The sequence below is a fragment of the Hibiscus syriacus genome, unplaced genomic scaffold (assembly GCF_006381635.1).
Source record: "Hibiscus syriacus cultivar Baekdansim isolate YM2019G1 unplaced genomic scaffold, ASM638163v2 tig00110944_pilon, whole genome shotgun sequence".
Lineage (NCBI taxonomy): Eukaryota > Viridiplantae > Streptophyta > Magnoliopsida > Malvales > Malvaceae > Hibiscus > Hibiscus syriacus.
In genome coordinates, this window is record NW_024062925.1 from 1,025,730 (window position 1) to 1,033,863 (window position 8,134).

Sequence of the window (8,134 nt, forward strand, 5' to 3'; positions counted from 1 at the left end):
GTTTTTAACTTATATATGTTATAACTTGCTTTGAATATGACTTGTGATATAAAAAACTGTTTTTTATTAACTGTTTTTTATATTTTTATTTAATTTTTTAAATAATTAATTAATTATGACGTCGTCCGGTTCTTTCGACCGATCTGACCGGTTCGACCGGTTGAACCAGTGAACCGATAGCACGACCGGTTCGCTGACCGGTCCGATTCTAAAAACCATGCTCTCCACCCACCACTAAATCAAGAAAAAAATAGCCCTTTGCCTTTGAATTCATTTGCTCTGATATAATAACGTATGGAAATAGTTTTCAGTTGGACAAAGAAAACCCCCAGAAATGGAGATAGAAAAGCGCATCATACGGAGCTTGAGATCTCAAGGCATTTCACTTACCCAATAGCTCTTGATCTTATGAAGGATTCGGTGACAATATCTTTTAGGATGATATACGATCGAGAAATGACTCGAAGATGAAAATTTCACCTGCCCTATTATGAACCAAGTCTTTACAAGTTTCGATCATATACCCATTAATTTTCTCTGGAAAATGATCCAAGATTAGTGTGTGGAGCATCAGAGCAATGCATTGAAAGGATCCCGACGGTGAGACTCCCCGTCAACTCAACTGAGGTCTTTAAAGTTCTATTTTTTATTATCGATTCAGAGAGACGATTGGACAGATGTGGTTGTCTGGATTCCGTCCATAAAATCAAAAGTTGGGTCTCGAAAGCGAGCGAAAAAGGCGATGCATTATCGCAAACTATGCCACAAGTGTCCTCGTTGCTGCGTTCGACGCATTCACAAGCAATTCATTAGATAAGAATGCCAATGTGTTGGGGGAAATATATTATGTAATGGACTGGATGTTTCCACGTGCTCGAGAAGCTCAATTGTTCCTTGGATCAAAACCTTCTATGCGTTGCATGGTCTGATTTTTGAAATCAAACAACATTTTAGTGAAGCAGAAATCCAATAACATCGTGAAAGAGTTTATTTCTTGCGACCGGCTATACAAAGAACACTTGGTCACCATCAATGGAGTCAGTGGAATCATATTCAATTTCATTAAAGATCCAATTTCTCATTCGGTCACGAAAGCTTCCCTCATGGTGATTTATCACATTGTTTCATCACCAAACGAGAAAACAAATGTTGAATTTGTCGAAATGGGTCTCGTTTCTTTACTATTAGAATCCACAATTGAATCCAAAAAGAGCTACTGTGAGAGGGCTTTAGGTGTTATAGGCAATCTCTGCGAGATCAAACAAGGGAGGAATTTTGCTTCCGATGACGCTCGAATAATGCCATTTCTCATCAAGAAAATATTGCGTATTTCAGAACTAGCAATTGAGTACTCTGTTTAGGCTATATGGAAGCTAAGCAAATATAAAGAAAAAGTGTTGAAGGAAGCTCTTCAAGTTGGTGCATTTCAAAAGCTTTTGCTGCTCATACAAGTAGGGTGCAACAATGAAACCAAAGAGAAAGCAACTGAGATTTTGAAGTTGTTGAATCCTTACAGACCTGGATTGGAGTGTATTAATTCTCTGGATTTCAAGAACATCAAAAGACCTTTTTGAATTTTTCTTCTTATTTATTGTTATAAATTCTTTATTCTTTGAAACCTAGTTTTCTTAAAGCGATGGAGGCGTCCAAAGAGTGGGGCGATAGAGAGTTGCTGACATGGGTATATTTGGGTAATGAACCTAGGACGATGGAGATGGCGAAGAAGCCAAATAGTCTAACATAGTCAAAGTTTCTATCTTGCGTGGCAACAACACACCAGGTCAGCTGGTTAACGTGCCACGTTAGCATTCCATCACCCGTGATCAATTTTTATAAATTAATAGTATTAATGATCAATTTGTTATAAATCGATAATATTAATAACCGAATTGTTATTTTTTAAATTTTAGTGGGGAAAACAAAAAATTACTTTAACTTTAGTGACCATTTGTGTAGTTTATCCCCTTTTTTTTGAGGTAATGAGTTTGAGCTACTATAAAGGGATCGACATGGGTCGGGTTTTGGCCAATCTGACCCGAAAATTTTACATTCTTCACCCCCACCCGACCCAAAAAATATAAACCCTCCACCGACCCGATTTTTTGAGATAGAATCTGAAACTGACCCGACCCGATATAATAAAAATATCATTTTTATTCAAAAGAAATAGTGATTTAATTGGAAAAAATAACATATATAGGGGTATTATTATAATTATTCCTAAATATATAAGGTAAAATTATATTTTTTTCCTGATTGGGTAGAGTATTTTTCACCCTAAATTTGAATCTGACCCGACCTAAACCCATTTTAAAAAAAAACGATTCGATCCGAAATTTGTCGGGTTCGAGTCCCATGCTTATTCCTACTACTATATTTGTGAGTGTATGATATTTCAATGATTAAAAAAATTATGCAAATATATTAAGTTATAATATTAAAAAAATTTAATGACTTGGGTTATAATTTTATAATAAAATTAAATTATTGAAAAGTTTAAGAAGTAATTTGGCGAATTTCTCGAAAAATCACCCTAAAAATCAAATTTTCCTTATCAGGCACCGTTCAGACTTTATTTTCCGATCTAACACCCTTTGCAGGAAGGAACGCCCCCTGAAGCGCGCCTTACGCTGACATGTACACACGCTGGCAAAGGCACGCCCCAAGGGTCGTGCCTTATGCTACATAGGGTACAGCGTGGTGTAGGGGTCGCGCCTTTGCTTTAATTCTGACACAATTATGCAAGGCACGGTGTAGGGGGCGGGCATTTGCTTTAAGTCTGAGACAATTATGTAAGGCACGGTACACGGGCCGCGCCTTGTATAATTACACTAACTCCTCTCAGCTATAAATACTCCTCTCCCCCGTAAACTCTCTCACAACTTCCTCTCAACCGAAAAACTAATACAACAATCCTCTCAACCAGTATAACACCCGACAATCCTCTTATATTTGATTCAGAAGTTCGTTCGATCTTTCGTTATAAGGTAATTTTGTTATAATATTTTTTATAATTATATATGATTAATTAAAGAAAAAAATATTATACGAATTGTTTTCAATAAATTTTTGTGTTTGTAAAATTGGAAAGCGGAAGCATACATTGAAATATTTTTGCCGATAAGGTAATAATATAAAATTATATTATTTAATGAAAGGTATGTTTCCTACTCCGCGTCTTTACCTGATTTTTGAATAAAAAATGGTGGAAAACAAAAAAAAATATAATCCCAAAACGTGTGTCAGAAAATCCCAGAAAGTCGTGTTTCCTACTCCGCGACTTTACCTTGTGTAAAAAATTTTATTTCCTTATATTTTAATTCATATAATATTTATATAATTAAGCTTGTTTCAGGTTTATTTTTTGCAGATATAAGATTGTCTCACTTTCAAACTTTAAGAATGACGCGAATTTCAGCTATTGTTTATTATGATGGAGAAATTCGGGAAGATGAAACCGGCGTTGTTTTCGTATCAAATCATTATGTTAAAATATCTTTCAAGAGAAACATAACTCTTAAGGAGCTGATAACAAAGATTTCAAGGAAGATTCATGTTGGAAGTACTAAAAGAATGTCATCGCTTCAGTACAGATTTCCAACATCATTGTTGTCAATATGGTATACAACGTTCGAACTATCGAACAATGATGATGTTGAAATGATGGTTGATTCTCAAAATAATTGTTCAAACGCCGTTACGGAGATGTATGCAAAGTTTGTTGAAGTGCATATTGTTCGGGGTCTGTCATTAAGCTCCCACTATGGGCTAGCTGATCAAGTTGACAGCCCGACTACAGTAATGTGTAATGATTTTAATGCCATAATGGGGAGACATTCATCAGCAACTCCTTACGATATGTACCGAGATGGGTCCACGAACAATTCGTATGGCAACATCACGTCCAGTTCAAGGGGAAGGTATTCATCTGCCAATTTCTTTGACCTTAATATGGAGATGCCCTCGACGTAACAATCTGTGCAGTTTTCATTTGATACGATGGCTTCAAGCTCTAGGGGAGGCATTCGAATGCGAGCTTTTTCGATCTCAATGTCGATATACCTTCTAGTTCAAGGGGAAGGCATGCAAGTAGTAGGTTCTTCGACTTAAATGTGGAGAGCATGGAGAAACCATCATCTCCACCAGAAGAACCGGTTCGTGAGCCAGGTGCGGATGGTGCTGAGACTGGACTATTCATTAACCCAGAATCACCGCAATTCAACTCCGATGATAATGATGATGTAGATGAAGTTCCCTCAAATGTGGCACAAACTGACCCTCCAGCACACATGTATAAAACTTATTATGGTGCAATGTACGGGCCAGAATTTGCGGATATGCCTCATCTCGGTGACTATGAATATTACTCATCAATAAATAATGGTGAGTTATCTTTAGGCATGGAGTTTTCAAGCAAAGAAAAATCGATGATGGCTATAAAAAATTACAATATCTGTAATTATGTTCAATCCAGAGTCGACCGCTCCATGACAGAAAAATATGTATGCCACTATGCTCGACGCGAAAATGGATTCAATTGGATGGTTCGCGTATCGAAGAGGAAGAGGAAAAACAATAGATGGGAACTAACGGTATACAACGGTCCTCACACATGTTGTGCTAAAGGGATCAACCAAGATCATCCCAACTTGGACTTGGAAGTAATCTGCCAAGCCATCATGCCCATGGTAAAAGCAAGCTCCCATATAACTATTGCAGTGTTGATTTATGCTATACAACCACAATATGGGTACAATGTCTCCTATAAAAAAACTTGGTTGGCAAAACAAAATGTCATTTTCAAACTTCATGGCGAATGGGATGCATTTTACAACGAACTTCCAAGTTGGTTTAGGCTAGTGCGGAGGTTGAATCCTAAGACAATTGTGGACTTCGAAACGTCCCATGTATACCATAATGATCGAGTTTTTCGCGATCGATGCCCACAGTGTGTTAATGCTGTCGAATACTGCAAGCCTGTTGTCCAGATCGATGAGACTTTCTTGTATGGAAAATACAAGCAAGTTTTACTATTGACAATTGTCCAAGATGGTAATCGTAACATTCTTCCAATTATTTTTGCTCTTGTTGAAGGAGAAGATACATATTCTTGAGTTTTTTTTCCTCCGAAACTTACGTTCACATGTTATCACGAGGGAAAAATCTGTGTCATTTCAGATCGCGGAGCTGGGATCAAAGCAACAATGGAGTCTTTGGGTCCAATGTGGAAACTACCCTTTGTCCAACATAGGTATTGTATCCGACACATTGCTTCAAACTACTATGGAAGGTACAAGAAGAATGATGAGCGACAATTACTTGTACGCATGGGTAAGTGAAACTGATGTAGTTTGTTTTCTTTCGGTCTTTTCATTTTTTAAAGAAACAAAGTTAGTAAGTTCTACATTTTTTGATCAGGTTATGAACTACTTCCTCAAACATTTGAATCCATGCTTCAAGATTTGCGGGCGAAGAACGAGGAAGAATACGATTACATCAGCCTCATCAATAAAAAAATGTGGACAAACACATATGATGGTAGATATCAATATGGACACATGACGACCAACTTGGTTGAGGCAATCAATTCGACCTTAAAGGGTGCACGTCACTTACCTGTAGCGACTTTGGTAAAAACTACATATTTTTATTTGGGGCACTTTTTGAGAAGCTCGGGGGACAAACTTAAACCTGGATGCAAGGCGGTCATGTCTATCACCCTAGATTAGTTGCAGATCTACAAAAAAAATTGATGCATCAAATGAAATGTCTGTAACAAGCTTTCTAGAACACATGCATTGTTTCGTGTCACAGAGTTGCTTCGGCCTCTTCAAGAGATTAAAGTTGTATCGTTAAGAGTAAATCTACGGGACAGATAGTGTGACTGTGGGGTTTTTCAAGATCTGAAGTATCCATGCTCTCATGTGATAGCAACTTGCTTGCATACCCGTCAAGACTATAACCGTTTTGTGGATCCCAGATACCTACTATCAGAAGTTTTTAAGGTATACGAATTTGAGTTCCCCCCATAGTTAATGACAAAGACCCTGATGAGGTTCAGAATTGGGTTTTGATTGTACCAGATCTGAGTTTATTGAATGAGCGTGGTCGTCCAAAATCCACTCGAATTCATTGTGATATGGATATTCGATAAACATATAGACACGACAAAAAATGTGGGCATTGTAGAAACTCAGGACACACTAGGAGAACATGTCCACTTCTGTTATCATCAAGTAACAATTGATGAGGAACTGATACAGTTGTTAATCAAATAATAATTCTTGTACTTTAATTTGTATTTACTTAAAGTTAATGTCATTCGATAACCACTGATGAAGATTAAAAAAACGATACAAGAAAACGATATTGGACGTTGGCGTTATATGTGATTATAATAAAAGAGATAATAAGTGATAAACTTAAGAAAGTTATCGAAGACAATCATTAAATTTTATCAAACTAATAGCAATTTGGTATTTGAATATCATTTTAAATACAATAAACTTACAATAAGTATTAAATGGTAAATAATAATCAAATTACAATAACTGATATTAAATGGTAATAAACAAAATTAACCAAATATATTAACAAAAAGTGCAACAAAATTAACAAAATAAATTAAAAATATCTAACCAAATTAACAAAATAAAGTAAGTATTAAATGATAAATAAAATAAATAAATTACAATAAAAAAAGTTCAATAAACAACTAAATACAAATATAATAAAATATCAAAATATATCGATGTCTACGGTGTGAATGTGTTCCGTATGGCGGTAGCTGTCTGTCTCGAGGAGGATTTCTGTGTATAACTGGTTCTGACTCCTCGTTGTCATCATCATCACCATCGTCGTCGTCGTCGTCGTCGCCGTCATGAGCAGATACATTTTGTTGATGAGGAACTGATGACGATGTAGTACCTCTATAGAATAAAGACCTGGAGGTGTATGACTGACTATCCCACCGCCCTGCGATAACCGGGAAAACTCATAAAATCCAGACATCGATGAGTGAGAAAACTGTACAGGAGGTGTCTGTGCGGCGACCATCGGTGATGAGGTTGTACATGCCAAATAACCAGCATATGAACCCTAAGTTGAATCTACAAACATAGACCCATAATATCCTCCATGAGGGGTCATATAACTTTTTGACAGTGGCGGCGACGGGTCATAAAACCAGGAGACGGTGGCGACAGCGATATCTGATAAGGGAAAGGCGATGGCGGCATCAGATATGGCTGCAGGATGTAGGTCGCTGCAGACGGTGGCTGCTGTGAAGGTCATGCTGGTACAGCTGAGGATTAACCAGAAGCATCTGCTCTCTGACCACGAGTCGGGGGACGATGGGGTTGTGACGGTGCACGTCTCTATCGACGTCGCTGAAAGCTCCGCCCTCGTGCATCCTCAGAAAGCAGAAACAATTTCCCGTTACTGTTGAACCATTCATAATAACCCGAATGCAACCGTCAACAGGTCATCATAAATGAGCTCTCTACGGGGAAGGCGTCGATATCGATCCTCCCATAACACGACCCACTCATGATGCTTCACCAGCCAATCTGTATCCGACTTGCAGCGTCGATCTGTGCTATGCAACTCGTCCATATTGCGAGGTGCTTCCGGAATTGGTTATATAAAACCAAATTGCCGGAGCACGCGATCAATGGAGTGCCACTCGATGATCGCATAACAGATCAAATGGACTACCGCCATCCAAACATCTGATGGGCCCCTCAACTCAGGTGGGATGCACATCCTCATATCATCATGAGAATATGAAACCCATTCAAACTAAAACAAATATATATAGTTTTTATCAAAATAATAATCTAATTATATAACTATAATACAAAATCGATTTTTAAACATTAAAATGCATACCTCTATGTCAGCCTTTTGATCGATTAGCACCCTCATTTTTTCTAAATCATCAGGTAGCTCCCGATGATTTTTCCTGTCAGTAGACTACCTATTCAAGGAAAAAATTTATTATACATTGTATAAAATTATTAATATACGAAATTAGTTTTATAATTACCTCAATAGTAGCGGAAATAAGAACGGGTTCTTCACAACAGGACATAAAAAGGGCAATTGATACCATGCCCAAGACTGCAGCAGAAGG

The 8,134-nt window shown here is 37.5% G+C and overlaps 1 pseudogene; it reads left to right on the forward strand.

Annotated features, from left to right (window-relative positions):
• Positions 1-294: 294 nt before the first annotated feature.
• On the forward strand, positions 295-1,574 carry LOC120147863 (annotated as a pseudogene).
• Positions 1,575-8,134: the final 6,560 nt, after the last annotated feature.